Source organism: Aulonocara stuartgranti, assembly GCF_965226115.1.
Source record: "Aulonocara stuartgranti genome assembly, chromosome: 17".
NCBI classification, from domain to species: Eukaryota; Metazoa; Chordata; class Actinopteri; order Cichliformes; family Cichlidae; genus Aulonocara; species Aulonocara stuartgranti.
The window spans coordinates 16,763,651-16,780,864 of record NC_138953.1 but is presented as its reverse complement, the minus strand read 5'-3'; the positions used below and the strand labels follow the sequence as shown (position 1 = coordinate 16,780,864).

General features: G+C 39.3%; 1 long non-coding RNA gene across 18 annotated transcripts in view; it reads right to left on the bottom strand.

Moving 5' to 3' along the window:
• Positions 1–17,214, bottom strand: part of LOC309692729 — a 62,379-nt gene that overhangs the window by 12,746 nt on the left and 32,419 nt on the right. For 15 of the 18 annotated variants that reach the window (XR_014272409.1, XR_014272410.1, XR_014272411.1 and 12 more), the window contains 4 exons: positions 11,904–16,765; positions 9,709–9,753; positions 6,665–9,447; positions 898–5,759 (listed from right to left, as the gene is read on the bottom strand). This is a non-coding gene — a long non-coding RNA (uncharacterized lncRNA). Of the gene's footprint in view, positions 1–897; positions 5,760–6,664; positions 9,527–9,708; positions 9,754–11,903; positions 16,766–17,214 lie in introns of all 18 variants that reach the window. The other 3 variants (XR_014272419.1, XR_014272418.1, XR_014272412.1) reach the window with 3 other exon arrangements.

The window sequence follows — 17,214 nt, the reverse complement described above, 5'->3', positions numbered from 1 at the left end:
TCACACACACCAGAAAGTGCCAAGAATTATAATTATATGTAATTTAGTTTTGCGTTCCTTTATAATGCTTTCAACTATACAAATAAGACACTTGGGGGCGCCTGAGCCTTGTAGACACAACAAATATTGAACAAACCTCATGCGCCCTGTTGTTGACAAAACGATAAAAATGAATGTGTCTTATTTAGGTCATTTCTGTAGTTACAGAAAATCATTTGAATTCATTTTTCCTTAAATTATTTTAACCCTTATTTGATGCTATTGAAATTGGTCTGTTGCCTCAGGGCAACAACGGCAATAAGGGTTCCACAGTGTCACAGTTTTATGCATATAGTCGATTAATAAATGTTGAGAAAACAACTAATCGATTCAATTTTTTTATTTGAACAAGTATCAAATTGATTTTCACAGAAGCGTTCAATGGAACAAATACATAAATGGTAAGCTGACTGCTTTTTATATAGGGTTTTTGTATTTTGCTCGTGCATTAAAAAGCGCTTTATACAACATGCCTCATTCACCTATTCACCCAAACATTATTACAAGCACCTTTTCTACAATTAAGCTAAACATGCATAAAATGTTAGCAGTGGAGATTTGGCACCTGAAAGGACCCCCTTTGATCCACTCCTAGTTTGAGTCTATTTACATTTAAATACTGATACTTCAATTTTGCCTTGGTTTGAGCTCCATAAAGCAGGCAAACCAGAATTAATCACAGAAGGCAAAAACACTGAAACTACGTTTTAAGCTGCGAGCCAAACAAACCAAAGGTAACCGTGTTTTGAAAAGAGCTATGAAGAGAAACAGACAGACTACTGTAATTTCTCAATAAAATGTCGCTTATTATCGCTCACTCTCAAGAACAAAAACGTGAGTAATTTTCCAGTAGCTCACCATATTTGGGATCTTCTAACATCCACACTTCATGTTTAAACGGTGGTGCGGAGGCGGTGTACCGTCGCAGGCCGGATGTAGCATTCAGCGCGGTGTGCCTTTTTTTCAGTTGCTAAGCAACAGATTTGTCCCGCCCCTTTCGTTATGACGAGCCGGGCCAGTCCTTTGACTGGTGACGTTACAATGAAACCGACCTTATATATAGACCTGGCTGTTCAGTTGAAACGCATTCACACAGCGGGACAGCAGCGCTTTAAACGTTCAAACACGGAGTTTAACACAAAACAACATTTTAGACATAAAAAACAAAAAAGTGAAATGGCAAGCTCAAACTGTAACACAATGACAAATGATGAAACAGTTCAGACCAATCGGGATAATTCTACAGTACATGCTTTGGTATCCCTCTTGGATAACTTGTTAAGTAGTTTTTCGAAAAAGCAGTTGGACGCGCTTACCTCAGGCTATCCGGATTGCTTCACCGCTAAGCGGCTTGCAGGTTTTTTAAAGGACGTAATGGACCTGTGTGCACAGTCACTAGCAGTATCACCACTGAGGTCTTCCCAGAACTCCCCTGTACATGAAAACTGTTCTGTCCACACCACCACTGGCAAAACGGTTTTGTCACCTGTGAAATTTTTGGACGATTCTGCTGAGCAGGAGTTTGATACAGCACAGAATATAGATGCTAACAGCCAAGAAACAGCTAACACAGAAGAACGCTGTCAAAATGCTGACCAACACAGTGCTGCAAAAGCAGAAAACAATCCAATTCCAGATCCCCAGCAGCAGAAATCCTGTGTTGAACATGAAGCCAGCATCCCACCGTTAACAAACATAAGTCAAACGGAGTCATATAAAAAGATACAGAATCACAGATCTTCTGTAGACTGTGAGCCACCTGAAAACACCTTAGACTTTGAAAGATGGTTAGAGACATTAATTCAGGCTGTGCTTTCAAAGCTTGGTAAACTTTTAAAGTGCCCTCATTCTCACCAAAAACGTTTGTTGGATCTACTCTTGGACAAATTCAAGGGGATGGATTTGCATTTAGACCGAAAAGTGCAGAATTATTTTGACTGCATTGCTAATGCCATTTTCACTGATATTTGTGACCAATTATATAATTGGTCACTAATATCATTGGAAATGGGGAGGAGTGGGGAGGAGGATTCAATGAATTTAATGGGAGAACCAATATTTAATATCATAACTACTTCAGTATTCCAAGAACACCTGTTGGCAGTAACAATTATCGATAGACTGGAATCATATGAAAAGAAAGAAAGATGCAGACTTTCAGTGGAAATCTTTGTGGAAGGACTGATTTCCCAGGTTGCAAAAACATCAGACACAGTCTTCAGCATTGAAAATGCTGAAGCTATCTCCAACCGGCTTACCATGAAAATCTGGACTGAAATCAGGGCAGAATACAACAAAATCCCCCCAGAGAAGTTCAAGAAACTCAGCGAGAGGGTTTTCAAATCCCTCTGTAAAAGATGGAAGCATGTAGCGGTTATTGTGACATCCTGGCAATTAAACGTCCAAGATCTTGATGAAGATATTGTTAAAACTTTCAAAAGAAAGATATTCCCAGAACCAAGTTGGATATCTAAGTGCTTTTCATCGGTGCGTGCATTTTTTGGGAGGTTTAAGGGAGGAAACAAAGTTTCCCCTTTATAGTGACATCGTGATATCAACAGCAAGATATTTTCTAAAACTCACTGGACACTTTAAATTAGCTAGTTTTACATTTAGATCAGATCAAGTCATTTTTGAAATCCCCAGGAATGGTCGCGGCAGATGGCCACCCCACCCTGAGCCTGGTTCTGTCGAAGGTTTCTTCCTCTTAAAAGGGAGTTTTTCCTTCCCACTGTCGCCTCGTGCTTGCTCAGAGGGGTTTGTTCTTTTGGGGTTTTCTTTTTAATACTGTAAGTTGTTACCTTACAGTGTGAAGCACCTTGAAAACACCATTGTTTCCTTTGGTGCTATACAGATTGAAGTGACTTGCACTGACAACATAACTAAGCTGGGACTTTAATTTAACATCAATAAAATTATAAAAATATTACATCTTGATTTCTGCTTGTTTTCATTGTCTGTGACTTAATGAATACAAATGTGTAATTTAACAGATTTTTTCTTTATGTTAGTCTGACCGGTGATTCCACGTTGGCCTTAGGTGTTGGCGCGGATACGCTGCAGCCCCTGAGCCATTAATGGCCCAGCACACTACAGTAAAAACAAAACAACAGCCATCTCTCCAACTAGGAAAGGAAAATAATAAACTGCCTCCTTGGAGGCAACCTGACTCAAAACAGTTGCAGTCCAACTCAGACCGACTGCAATCACTCTCAGGCAGATTGATGAAGATCTGCAAATAACTGTTGTCTAATTTATAAACGCAGACAGATTGCCAACACGTCTGTTTACAATAGAGGACTGTACTTACATGGTTGCAAACTGGTTGTTGTCTTGCTTATATGAAAACATTGCTTTGGAGCAATGAAACTCAAACACATTCATTTTTAAAATGCCTCAAAATGAAATTTTGAAATATTTGGCTTTATGCTTTGAAAGTGCCGTTGTGAGTGGGAGTGTGAAATCCTTACTTGATGTGTTCCCTTTGCCTTTACTGTTTTCAGTTTTATTTGTCATATGCAAGTTAGCACAGGGTCAACATTGCAATGAAATGTGTTTGACGAGCAGCAGTCACTCAGCAGCATGGTACAGTAGAAATATAATAAAATATAATAAAATAAAAAATAGAAAAATAGTAAAGAGCAAAATATTAGAGAGACGTGGTAAAAGAGAAAAGATGACTAAATATATATGTATCTATAAATATAAATATATGTACACTAGTGATTAAATAAGAAAATCTTGAAAAGAAATATGACGGGAGGCCAAATGGGATGTTGCACAGGAATGAGCAGCAGAAAATTACAGTATTACTCAGACTTTTAATAGTCATATTGTCAGTTTTGGCCGACGGTCATGGGTCACTTCCACTAAAATAGCACGAGACTGGAGTAAAATGTACTTTATTAATGAGAACACATGGTGATACAGCAAAGAATCCAACCCTTCTGAAAAGCAAATGGCTTCCTGTTATACTCTACCTGATTCAGGTGAGCATCTGGAATAGACCAAGTCTGGGGGTCAGCAAACCAAAGGAAAACAAAACCCTCCCCATAAGAAAACCACTACAATATAACCAAGATATAACACATCATAGACATATGAAGATTTGGAACAAGTCCTATAAATAATTCCATAACATATAAACTTCAGTCTCTTCTATATACATTAAAACAGCGGTCCCCAACCTTTTTTGCGCCACGGACCGGTTTATGCCCGACAATATTTTCACGGACCGGCCTTTAAGGTGTCACAGATAAATACAACAAAATAAAACTAGTACCGGTACCGGAAAAAAAGAAGATTTATTCATAACACATGTGAAAGACCCAGGAAAACAGAGTTAACGATAAAAACGATAACAAAATAACGATAAAAAACGATAAAAACTCTGAAAACCATACATTTCACACCCGAGCCTCATCTCTCGACCAAACGACGGTCCGTGGCCCAGCGGTTGGGGACCGCTGCATTAAAACACCTTAACCACACAGTTAGGTTTCAGCCCTCGCTGACTCAGAACAAAGTAAGACAATCAGAGTTCGATTGGTTTTTACTTGTGCAGGGGAAGCCTGGTCAGATTCTCAGAGTTGCAAGCTCTACACCCAAACTCAGACAACTCCAACTCCAGCCTTTTATTGAATGAAAACAGTTACACAACTGCCCATTGTAAACCCCATATGTTGTGTGGTAAAAGCTAAGGCACTGTGTGTGTGTGTGTGTATGTGTGTCTGTATACGTGACTTCCTGGTTACAAACGTTTTAACCGCATCTCTAGTCATAAAAGGGCATCTCCCCTCAACCTCGTATATGGCTTAACCTCTTTAACAGTCCACCATTTACATGGTGAGCCCATACTGTAAAGGGCAGGAAGTGAACATTCCTTACCAAATAAGGAAACCAGAATCTTACATAGATTGTGCCTGCAGTTGAAAACTATAGCTAGTAACATCCCCAACATCCTACATGTGGGGGAGGAACAGAAAAATATCTGAACATACAGTTCAAGACAAGGTCCAAGCACAATAATGACAACTTTTAACAAAATCACTCCAACACACACTCCCCTAGCCTGGCACATTGGTTTGCTCCAGGAGCTCATAAGCAGGTGATTGAGCTGCTTTTACTCTTTATAAAGTGAGTACTGTTAACACTTCTCTTTTTACATATACAACTAATTTAGGTTACAGACAAATGATTAAATGTGAACAGCTCTAACACGGGTTCTTTTCCTGACACAGGTAGGATGGCCAGTCCCCCTGTCTCTTCACCTTTCACGAGTCACTTAAATAACAACCCAAAAAACCTAATAAAGATCACAATCAACCAGTGTGTGTTTTTCTTCATTATGGTTTTTAAATACAAATCAGTCAGTCAATTAATAAAAATACAAGTAAGGGTAATGGAACCCCTGGTCTCCATTACACACATAAATACCATAAAGACACTAAGTCGTAGAGCTCTGAACTCCTTGCTTTTATGATATTTACACTTCTTCTTGGCCTTCTCCTTCACTCTGAGTCACTCCAGGATAAACGCATCAGCTCAGACATTCAATAATTAAAATATGTGTAGGTGACCGTTTGGCAGAAGACGATGTCGAGGCGGTACTGCAGTGACACGTCCGTGGCTATTGTCGGGGAGGTGTCCTGCATCAGCAGGAAGTCCATAGACTTCTTGGCTTTGTTGCTCATCATGGCTCTGTAGTCCGTGGGCGTGGCCTGCAAAAAGTGTAAATAAACCATCAGAGACCAAACACAATTATGCCTTCCAACCACTAGTTTAGACAACATCTTGCAAAGAGTGTGTATTTCAGAGTGCAGTTGTTTTTAAATTTGACAGAAACAGAAAAAAAGATGGAACAGAAGGACAACAGGGAAAGCAGAAGCACCGACACACTGAAATCTTTTAGGGTCAAGCTCCAGAACTAGCCACAAATCCTGCTGGAAAGAACCTAAAAATACTTAAAAATACTTGCAGAGATCTAATGGAGCCGTTAACTCAAAAGCCTGGTGTCAGGCATGTTCTTTAATAAATAAGAAACGAGCTGATATGTTACAGACCCCAGTCTTTACGTAAAGAAAACGCTGACATTTAGAGCGGTCTCGCAGCAGATTTTAAAACAGTGACACTGATTTGTGGGGTTTTTGTGCACAGATTTGAACCTTTTTGTTTTATCCATGTCCTTGAACACAGCTTGTGACTTGGGCGCTTTCATATGTACCGATTCATTTAGGTTTGTGCACTGAGGCCAGATTTAGGTATTAAAAACGAGTCAGTCATAACACTTCTTACATTAGTTAAAAAGCTGAGCTTACACTAAACCAACATTTAAATTTCCCCTTGTGGGACTAATAAAGGTATATCATATCATATCATTACTACAGTATTGCTGCAATATTGTAAAGACAAAGATGACACACGGACCAGACATAAAACACTGAACACTTTTTAAAGAAGAGTCATTTAAGAATTCAACTGCTTGAACTATGTTATTTTAAAATTGACAGTAGAGCAGAAGTCACTGCATCATTTCATCATCAACACGAACCTGAAAAAAGCTGTCTGATATATAGATAAAATAATAACAAACAAACAAACATACAGATATCACTAAACAAAACACCTTATCTTGGTTTTCTAGGTGTTGCTGATGGTGACATAGGAAACTTCAGGATCCACCTAAACAATGAAGAGAAAAACATGCTGACTCCTCAGTAATATCCATCCACTTATCCTTTTCAGTGTCGCGGGGGGTGCTGGAGCCTATCCCAGCTGTCATAAGGCGAGAGGCGGGGTACACCCTGGACAGGTCGCCAGTCTGTCGCAGGGCCAACACACAGAGACAGACAACCATTCACGCTCACATTCACTCCTGCATTCACACCTATGGGCAATTTAGATTTTTCAATTCACCTATACCTTTAGACGTGCTTGTATGAATGGGTGAATGAGGCATGTTGTTTACAGTGCTTTGACTACTCTGGGAGAGTAGAAAATTGCTATATAAGAATCAGTCCATTTACCAATAAAAAAAACACTGCAAAACACACAAAACAAAATAGAAATAAGAAAAATGGTAACAGACATAGGAAAAAAAACGTAAATAGGAAAAACGAAAACAGAAATAGGAAAAAACAGATTTCCAAAAGCAAAGGGGAGTGTTTCTGGGGAGACAATAACCCGACGGACCAGTTGCAGGAACCCAAAACATGCTAGGTGTGTTTTATCATGACTCATATAATACTGATGATGAATTTTTAGGCTAATAGTTAGGCTAACACATATACCACTCATCTTTTCTTTCCTCACAAAACCGATAAATCCTCCACTTCTTTTAAGTGTCTCCCAGCGCAATTCTTAGCATATTTTGGTTCCTGCAACTGGTCCGTCAGGTTATTGTCTCCCCAGAAACACTTTGTGCTTTTGCAAATCTTTTTTTTTCCTATTTCCGCTGTCGTTTTTCCTCTTTTCGTTGTGTTTTGTGTGCTTTTGCAGCATTTTTCTTATTGCTGGTGTTGTCTTAAGTTGCAGTGGCCTCTCAGGGCCACCGTACAACACATGTTCTCCCCGTGTTTGCGTGGGTTCTCTCCGGGTACTCCGGCTTCCTCCCACCGTCCAAAGACATGCAGCTTGTGGGGATAGGTTAATTGGATAATCTAGATTGCCACTAGGTGTGAGTGTGAATGGTTGTCTGTGTCTCAATGTGTTAGCCCTGCGACAGACTGGCGACCTGTCCAGGGTGTACCCTGCCTCTCGCCCTATGACAGCTGGGATAGGCTCCAGCACCCCCCGCGACCCTGAAAAGGATAAGCGGAAGTGAATGGATGGATGGATGTTTCAAAACTCACAGGATTTTCACTCTTCTGCATTTTGTTTCCTGGAAAGACAAAAACAGTCAACTCTAACATTCATAGAACAACTTACAAATGTTGTATCTGTAAATGTTCTCACCTTTCATTCTTTTCCTTATGATGAGACACACAGCTCTTATCAGCAGTGCGACCAAACCAATAGCTCCATCGATGTACCACGAAACTAAAACTTTGATGGGGTTTTTTTTATCTTCACTAAACACTTTTTTGCTTTGTGTTTATTATTGTGCTACTGCAAGTATTTCATATATTAGTCAGTTGATTGTTACTGTAGGGCAGCTCTAGGACAATCCCTGATGTGATGTAGCTTGCTTTTATCCAGCAGATACGACATCTCATGAGGAGGTTCGAACCCTGTACCCTGACCTTCCCACTGACGCACAAAGTCTGCACATCCAGAAGCAGGCCCTTCTACGTGAACAACAGCACAACAGTTTCTATTTCTTTTAATATTAGAAGTCAGTTATTCATTAATGAATACAAATGGTGACTGAAGTTATTTAGACAGGACATTAAACAATAAACTTCCAATAAATTATGAACAATGTGTGACTGAATGTGTTCAGTGAAAGACTTTGAAAATATCGCAGCATAAAACCAGTGTAAAAGTATTCAGACTACTTTTGGGGGTATTTATTTGATGATGCAACCAGAAAATGTGCAGGTTGTGAGTTTAACATTTTCAACACTGGAGAAGAAGTACATGTACACAGACTAGCTAATGACAAACATTTTTTTTAAATTAACCTTTATTTAAACAGGTTGTTCATTTTTCTGAGCTTATCTGGTGTCTAGTTTTGGTGGCAGTAGCATAAGCAGAGAAGACCCAGACCTTACTCTCCCGAGCCAGCTCCTCCATTATTTGGGGGACACTGAGGCATTCTCTGCTGAGTGCTGTGATCTCCCCAACATGTCCTGGGTGTGTCCTGTCTGTCCTGGTGGGACATGCCTGGAACATCTCACCCAGGAGGCGCTCAAGAGGCACCCTTGTCAGATGCCTGAACCTCCTCAACTGGCTCGTTTAGATGTAGAGGAGTAGCAGTTAACTCATGCAAACCACATTTCTCCAGGCCAGTCCTAATCAGCTTACTCAGTATCACTAGATCCAATGCTGCTCCTCCAGCAGAGCACACAAAAGTAGGAGAGACCGGAGATGCCATGGCTTAGTTAGGAGACTGTTTGCTTCAAGGCCACTAGAAGGTGCTGCCATAAAACTACAATAAATGAATTGACCTTTTGACCTGCTCACACTCTTTTATGCAAAACCCTGCTGATGTTACGCACACACACACACATAAAGAGATTCTAGGTCTGACCAACCGTCTCCGCCGTGGGCAAAAAGATGACAGTCAATAAAATTCTAAAATTTTATTTATAAACACAATGAATAATAGTTAAAAGTCCAGTGTCCCATTTAGGTACAAAGTAAAAACACACAGTCCAAGGCCAGAGCCAGCTATGCCACAAAGCCAGTTGCACTCCACACGTTGTTCACTTCAACAGGGGTAGCAATTGTCCTCTGAGACCCACCACCCTGTAAGTAGAAAGCCAGTGATCACTCCATCCTCTGCAACTCAGCTACTTTCAGGCTACAGCATATAATAGGCCCTAGCCTGCACAGAGCGACAAAATAAGACAATTCACTATATAATTCACAGCCCATCCATCCCAAACATATCAGATCATTAGCGGTTTTGTCACATTACATACCTGCACTGAGAGACAAAATAAGACTAATGACGCTAAATTTAATTACGGGTCATGGACAGCCTTCATAAATGCTCATATTACTCACCCACACTGAATTCCAGCACAGGTTCATCTGGGTCCTGACTATTTCCTGCAAAATAACACAAACGTCATCAGAACATTAAGTCAGAGAAACAACATTTGGAGCTTTTGTACATGATAAATTATACTGCAGTAGTAAAACAAAGTCAAGCAGCAGTACATTTATTAAAATCACCTTCAGCTGTAATATTTAAACTGATTTAGTGTCAATTTAGATTATGTTTAGATTAAAATGAAACTAGTACCCTTGTAATGTCTTTTTAAATTAGAGGTAAATATTTGTATATTTTTTTACATAATATAATTATATTTACTGGATTTTCTCTCTATTGTAGTTTAGTATTATAGTTATTACTTGTTTTTTATTGACTTGTCTTGTTTTTACAATGATTTGCTTTGACTGCAGCCTTTAAAGAAAAGACTATCTGTTCAGTAACTATCCATCAGACTGGGTCCATGTTACCAGCCAAATGGGTAATAATTAAAGTAAGTTTTGAATTACGTATATTTGGGTGTTTAGGTGACACTTTTGCAAAAAAAAATATATATAATTAGGTTTAAAAGAACTAAACATGTATGTATTTAAAAACAATAAGTGTGTTAGAATTACTACAGCAACAGGTTGTAGCTCACTGTACTGTTTTTGAGCACAACTTTGGCGCTTTTGCCTCATTTTTAAATCAGTGATCCCAGTAGCACAGTCTAAGCAGAGACCTCAGTGCTTGGCAAACAATCAATAGAATCAATATAATTATTAAAAAGAAACAAAATAAATGCCAACCATATAAAAAACATAAACTTAAAGAAAAAACTAAACTTGATTTTATGTCTTTAGGCTATTGTTAACAGCAAGCATGAGGTTAGTGCATATGTATTATTATTGGAAAGATTACTGCAAAGAAAAAAAAAGTTGAACCAGGAGGGGGCGATATTGCTCTTCTTACAATGAGTTACATGCAGGCTATTACTTACCGTGTCACTCACATTTATTTCACAAATTAGCTGAACCCACTTAATTCGATTTAATTGTATTTATGCAGAGCTGAATCACAACAACATTCTCCTCGAGGTGGTATAGATTGTAAGGTAGAAAGTCTACAATTAAAAAGAAAAAACCTCAATACAGTGGGAAGGAACAACTCACTTTTAACAGGAAGCACCCTCTGGCAGAACCACGGTCAGGGAGCAAACTATCAAACTACGAGGTCTTTAAAATAAGATGATTATTCAAGACCTCATGTGTGATGGGAAGGATTCTGAATTTGATGCTGGACCCACAAATCATAAAAGAGAAACACTAACTCACACACACCAGAAAGTGCCAAGAATTATAATTATATGTAATTTAGTTTTGCGTTCCTTTATAATGCTTTCAACTATACAAATAAGACACTTGGGGGCGCCTGAGCCTTGTAGACACAACAAATATTGAACAAACCTCATGCGCCCTGTTGTTGACAAAACGATAAAAATGAATGTGTCTTATTTAGGTCATTTCTGTAGTTACAGAAAATCATTTGAATTCATTTTTCCTTAAATTATTTTAACCCTTATTTGATGCTATTGAAATTGGTCTGTTGCCTCAGGGCAACAACGGCAATAAGGGTTCCACAGTGTCACAGTTTTCTGCATATAGTCGATTAATAAATGTTGAGAAAACAACTAATCGATTCAATTTTTTTATTTGAACAAGTATCAAATTGATTTTCACAGAAGCGTTCAATGGAACAAATACATAAATGGTAAGCTGACTGCTTTTTATATAGGGTTTTTGTATTTTGCTCGTGCATTAAAAAGCGCTTTATACAACATGCCTCATTCACCTATTCACCCAAACATTATTACAAGCACCTTTTCTACAATTAAGCTAAACATGCATAAAATGTTAGCAGTGGAGATTTGGCACCTGAAAGGACCCCCTTTGATCCACTCCTAGTTTGAGTCTATTTACATTTAAATACTGATACTTCAATTTTGCCTTGGTTTGAGCTCCATAAAGCAGGCAAACCAGAATTAATCACAGAAGGCAAAAACACTGAAACTACGTTTTAAGCTGCGAGCCAAACAAACCAAAGGTAACCGTGTTTTGAAAAGAGCTATGAAGAGAAACAGACAGACTACTGTAATTTCTCAATAAAATGTCGCTTATTATCGCTCACTCTCAAGAACAAAAACGTGAGTAATTTTCCAGTAGCTCACCATATTTGGGATCTTCTAACATCCACACTTCATGTTTAAACGGTGGTGCGGAGGCGGTGTACCGTCGCAGGCCGGATGTAGCATTCAGCGCGGTGTGCCTTTTTTTCAGTTGCTAAGCAACAGATTTGTCCCGCCCCTTTCGTTATGACGAGCCGGGCCAGTCCTTTGACTGGTGACGTTACAATGAAACCGACCTTATATATAGACCTGGCTGTTCAGTTGAAACGCATTCACACAGCGGGACAGCAGCGCTTTAAACGTTCAAACACGGAGTTTAACACAAAACAACATTTTAGACATAAAAAACAAAAAAGTGAAATGGCAAGCTCAAACTGTAACACAATGACAAATGATGAAACAGTTCAGACCAATCGGGATAATTCTACAGTACATGCTTTGGTATCCCTCTTGGATAACTTGTTAAGTAGTTTTTCGAAAAAGCAGTTGGACGCGCTTACCTCAGGCTATCCGGATTGCTTCACCGCTAAGCGGCTTGCAGGTTTTTTAAAGGACGTAATGGACCTGTGTGCACAGTCACTAGCAGTATCACCACTGAGGTCTTCCCAGAACTCCCCTGTACATGAAAACTGTTCTGTCCACACCACCACTGGCAAAACGGTTTTGTCACCTGTGAAATTTTTGGACGATTCTGCTGAGCAGGAGTTTGATACAGCACAGAATATAGATGCTAACAGCCAAGAAACAGCTAACACAGAAGAACGCTGTCAAAATGCTGACCAACACAGTGCTGCAAAAGCAGAAAACAATCCAATTCCAGATCCCCAGCAGCAGAAATCCTGTGTTGAACATGAAGCCAGCATCCCACCGTTAACAAACATAAGTCAAACGGAGTCATATAAAAAGATACAGAATCACAGATCTTCTGTAGACTGTGAGCCACCTGAAAACACCTTAGACTTTGAAAGATGGTTAGAGACATTAATTCAGGCTGTGCTTTCAAAGCTTGGTAAACTTTTAAAGTGCCCTCATTCTCACCAAAAACGTTTGTTGGATCTACTCTTGGACAAATTCAAGGGGATGGATTTGCATTTAGACCGAAAAGTGCAGAATTATTTTGACTGCATTGCTAATGCCATTTTCACTGATATTTGTGACCAATTATATAATTGGTCACTAATATCATTGGAAATGGGGAGGAGTGGGGAGGAGGATTCAATGAATTTAATGGGAGAACCAATATTTAATATCATAACTACTTCAGTATTCCAAGAACACCTGTTGGCAGTAACAATTATCGATAGACTGGAATCATATGAAAAGAAAGAAAGATGCAGACTTTCAGTGGAAATCTTTGTGGAAGGACTGATTTCCCAGGTTGCAAAAACATCAGACACAGTCTTCAGCATTGAAAATGCTGAAGCTATCTCCAACCGGCTTACCATGAAAATCTGGACTGAAATCAGGGCAGAATACAACAAAATCCCCCCAGAGAAGTTCAAGAAACTCAGCGAGAGGGTTTTCAAATCCCTCTGTAAAAGATGGAAGCATGTAGCGGTTATTGTGACATCCTGGCAATTAAACGTCCAAGATCTTGATGAAGATATTGTTAAAACTTTCAAAAGAAAGATATTCCCAGAACCAAGTTGGATATCTAAGTGCTTTTCATCGGTGCGTGCATTTTTTGGGAGGTTTAAGGGAGGAAACAAAGTTTCCCCTTTATAGTGACATCGTGATATCAACAGCAAGATATTTTCTAAAACTCACTGGACACTTTAAATTAGCTAGTTTTACATTTAGATCAGATCAAGTCATTTTTGAAATCCCCAGGAATGGTCGCGGCAGATGGCCACCCCACCCTGAGCCTGGTTCTGTCGAAGGTTTCTTCCTCTTAAAAGGGAGTTTTTCCTTCCCACTGTCGCCTCGTGCTTGCTCAGAGGGGTTTGTTCTTTTGGGGTTTTCTTTTTAATACTGTAAGTTGTTACCTTACAGTGTGAAGCACCTTGAAAACACCATTGTTTCCTTTGGTGCTATACAGATTGAAGTGACTTGCACTGACAACATAACTAAGCTGGGACTTTAATTTAACATCAATAAAATTATAAAAATATTACATCTTGATTTCTGCTTGTTTTCATTGTCTGTGACTTAATGAATACAAATGTGTAATTTAACAGATTTTTTCTTTATGTTAGTCTGACCGGTGATTCCACGTTGGCCTTAGGTGTTGGCGCGGATACGCTGCAGCCCCTGAGCCATTAATGGCCCAGCACACTACAGTAAAAACAAAACAACAGCCATCTCTCCAACTAGGAAAGGAAAATAATAAACTGCCTCCTTGGAGGCAACCTGACTCAAAACAGTTGCAGTCCAACTCAGACCGACTGCAATCACTCTCAGGCAGATTGATGAAGATCTGCAAATAACTGTTGTCTAATTTATAAACGCAGACAGATTGCCAACACGTCTGTTTACAATAGAGGACTGTACTTACATGGTTGCAAACTGGTTGTTGTCTTGCTTATATGAAAACATTGCTTTGGAGCAATGAAACTCAAACACATTCATTTTTAAAATGCCTCAAAATGAAATTTTGAAATATTTGGCTTTATGCTTTGAAAGTGCCGTTGTGAGTGGGAGTGTGAAATCCTTACTTGATGTGTTCCCTTTGCCTTTACTGTTTTCAGTTTTATTTGTCATATGCAAGTTAGCACAGGGTCAACATTGCAATGAAATGTGTTTGACGAGCAGCAGTCACTCAGCAGCATGGTACAGTAGAAATATAATAAAATATAATAAAATAAAAAATAGAAAAATAGTAAAGAGCAAAATATTAGAGAGACGTGGTAAAAGAGAAAAGATGACTAAATATATATGTATCTATAAATATAAATATATGTACACTAGTGATTAAATAAGAAAATCTTGAAAAGAAATATGACGGGAGGCCAAATGGGATGTTGCACAGGAATGAGCAGCAGAAAATTACAGTATTACTCAGACTTTTAATAGTCATATTGTCAGTTTTGGCCGACGGTCATGGGTCACTTCCACTAAAATAGCACGAGACTGGAGTAAAATGTACTTTATTAATGAGAACACATGGTGATACAGCAAAGAATCCAACCCTTCTGAAAAGCAAATGGCTTCCTGTTATACTCTACCTGATTCAGGTGAGCATCTGGAATAGACCAAGTCTGGGGGTCAGCAAACCAAAGGAAAACAAAACCCTCCCCATAAGAAAACCACTACAATATAACCAAGATATAACACATCATAGACATATGAAGATTTGGAACAAGTCCTATAAATAATTCCATAACATATAAACTTCAGTCTCTTCTATATACATTAAAACAGCGGTCCCCAACCTTTTTTGCGCCACGGACCGGTTTATGCCCGACAATATTTTCACGGACCGGCCTTTAAGGTGTCACAGATAAATACAACAAAATAAAACTAGTACCGGTACCGGAAAAAAAGAAGATTTATTCATAACACATGTGAAAGACCCAGGAAAACAGAGTTAACGATAAAAACGATAACAAAATAACGATAAAAAACGATAAAAACTCTGAAAACCATACATTTCACACCCGAGCCTCATCTCTCGACCAAACGACGGTCCGTGGCCCAGCGGTTGGGGACCGCTGCATTAAAACACCTTAACCACACAGTTAGGTTTCAGCCCTCGCTGACTCAGAACAAAGTAAGACAATCAGAGTTCGATTGGTTTTTACTTGTGCAGGGGAAGCCTGGTCAGATTCTCAGAGTTGCAAGCTCTACACCCAAACTCAGACAACTCCAACTCCAGCCTTTTATTGAATGAAAACAGTTACACAACTGCCCATTGTAAACCCCATATGTTGTGTGGTAAAAGCTAAGGCACTGTGTGTGTGTGTGTGTATGTGTGTCTGTATACGTGACTTCCTGGTTACAAACGTTTTAACCGCATCTCTAGTCATAAAAGGGCATCTCCCCTCAACCTCGTATATGGCTTAACCTCTTTAACAGTCCACCATTTACATGGTGAGCCCATACTGTAAAGGGCAGGAAGTGAACATTCCTTACCAAATAAGGAAACCAGAATCTTACATAGATTGTGCCTGCAGTTGAAAACTATAGCTAGTAACATCCCCAACATCCTACATGTGGGGGAGGAACAGAAAAATATCTGAACATACAGTTCAAGACAAGGTCCAAGCACAATAATGACAACTTTTAACAAAATCACTCCAACACACACTCCCCTAGCCTGGCACATTGGTTTGCTCCAGGAGCTCATAAGCAGGTGATTGAGCTGCTTTTACTCTTTATAAAGTGAGTACTGTTAACACTTCTCTTTTTACATATACAACTAATTTAGGTTACAGACAAATGATTAAATGTGAACAGCTCTAACACGGGTTCTTTTCCTGACACAGGTAGGATGGCCAGTCCCCCTGTCTCTTCACCTTTCACGAGTCACTTAAATAACAACCCAAAAAACCTAATAAAGATCACAATCAACCAGTGTGTGTTTTTCTTCATTATGGTTTTTAAATACAAATCAGTCAGTCAATTAATAAAAATACAAGTAAGGGTAATGGAACCCCTGGTCTCCATTACACACATAAATACCATAAAGACACTAAGTCGTAGAGCTCTGAACTCCTTGCTTTTATGATATTTACACTTCTTCTTGGCCTTCTCCTTCACTCTGAGTCACTCCAGGATAAACGCATCAGCTCAGACATTCAATAATTAAAATATGTGTAGGTGACCGTTTGGCAGAAGACGATGTCGAGGCGGTACTGCAGTGACACGTCCGTGGCTATTGTCGGGGAGGTGTCCTGCATCAGCAGGAAGTCCATAGACTTCTTGGCTTTGTTGCTCATCATGGCTCTGTAGTCCGTGGGCGTGGCCTGCAAAAAGTGTAAATAAACCATCAGAGACCAAACACAATTATGCCTTCCAACCACTAGTTTAGACAACATCTTGCAAAGAGTGTGTATTTCAGAGTGCAGTTGTTTTTAAATTTGACAGAAACAGAAAAAAAGATGGAACAGAAGGACAACAGGGAAAGCAGAAGCACCGACACACTGAAATCTTTTAGGGTCAAGCTCCAGAACTAGCCACAAATCCTGCTGGAAAGAACCTAAAAATACTTAAAAATACTTGCAGAGATCTAATGGAGCCGTTAACTCAAAAGCCTGGTGTCAGGCATGTTCTTTAATAAATAAGAAACGAGCTGATATGTTACAGACCCCAGTCTTTACGTAAAGAAAACGCTGACATTTAGAGCGGTCTCGCAGCAGATTTTAAAACAGTGACACTGATTTGTGGGGTTTTTGTGCACAGATTTGAACCTTTT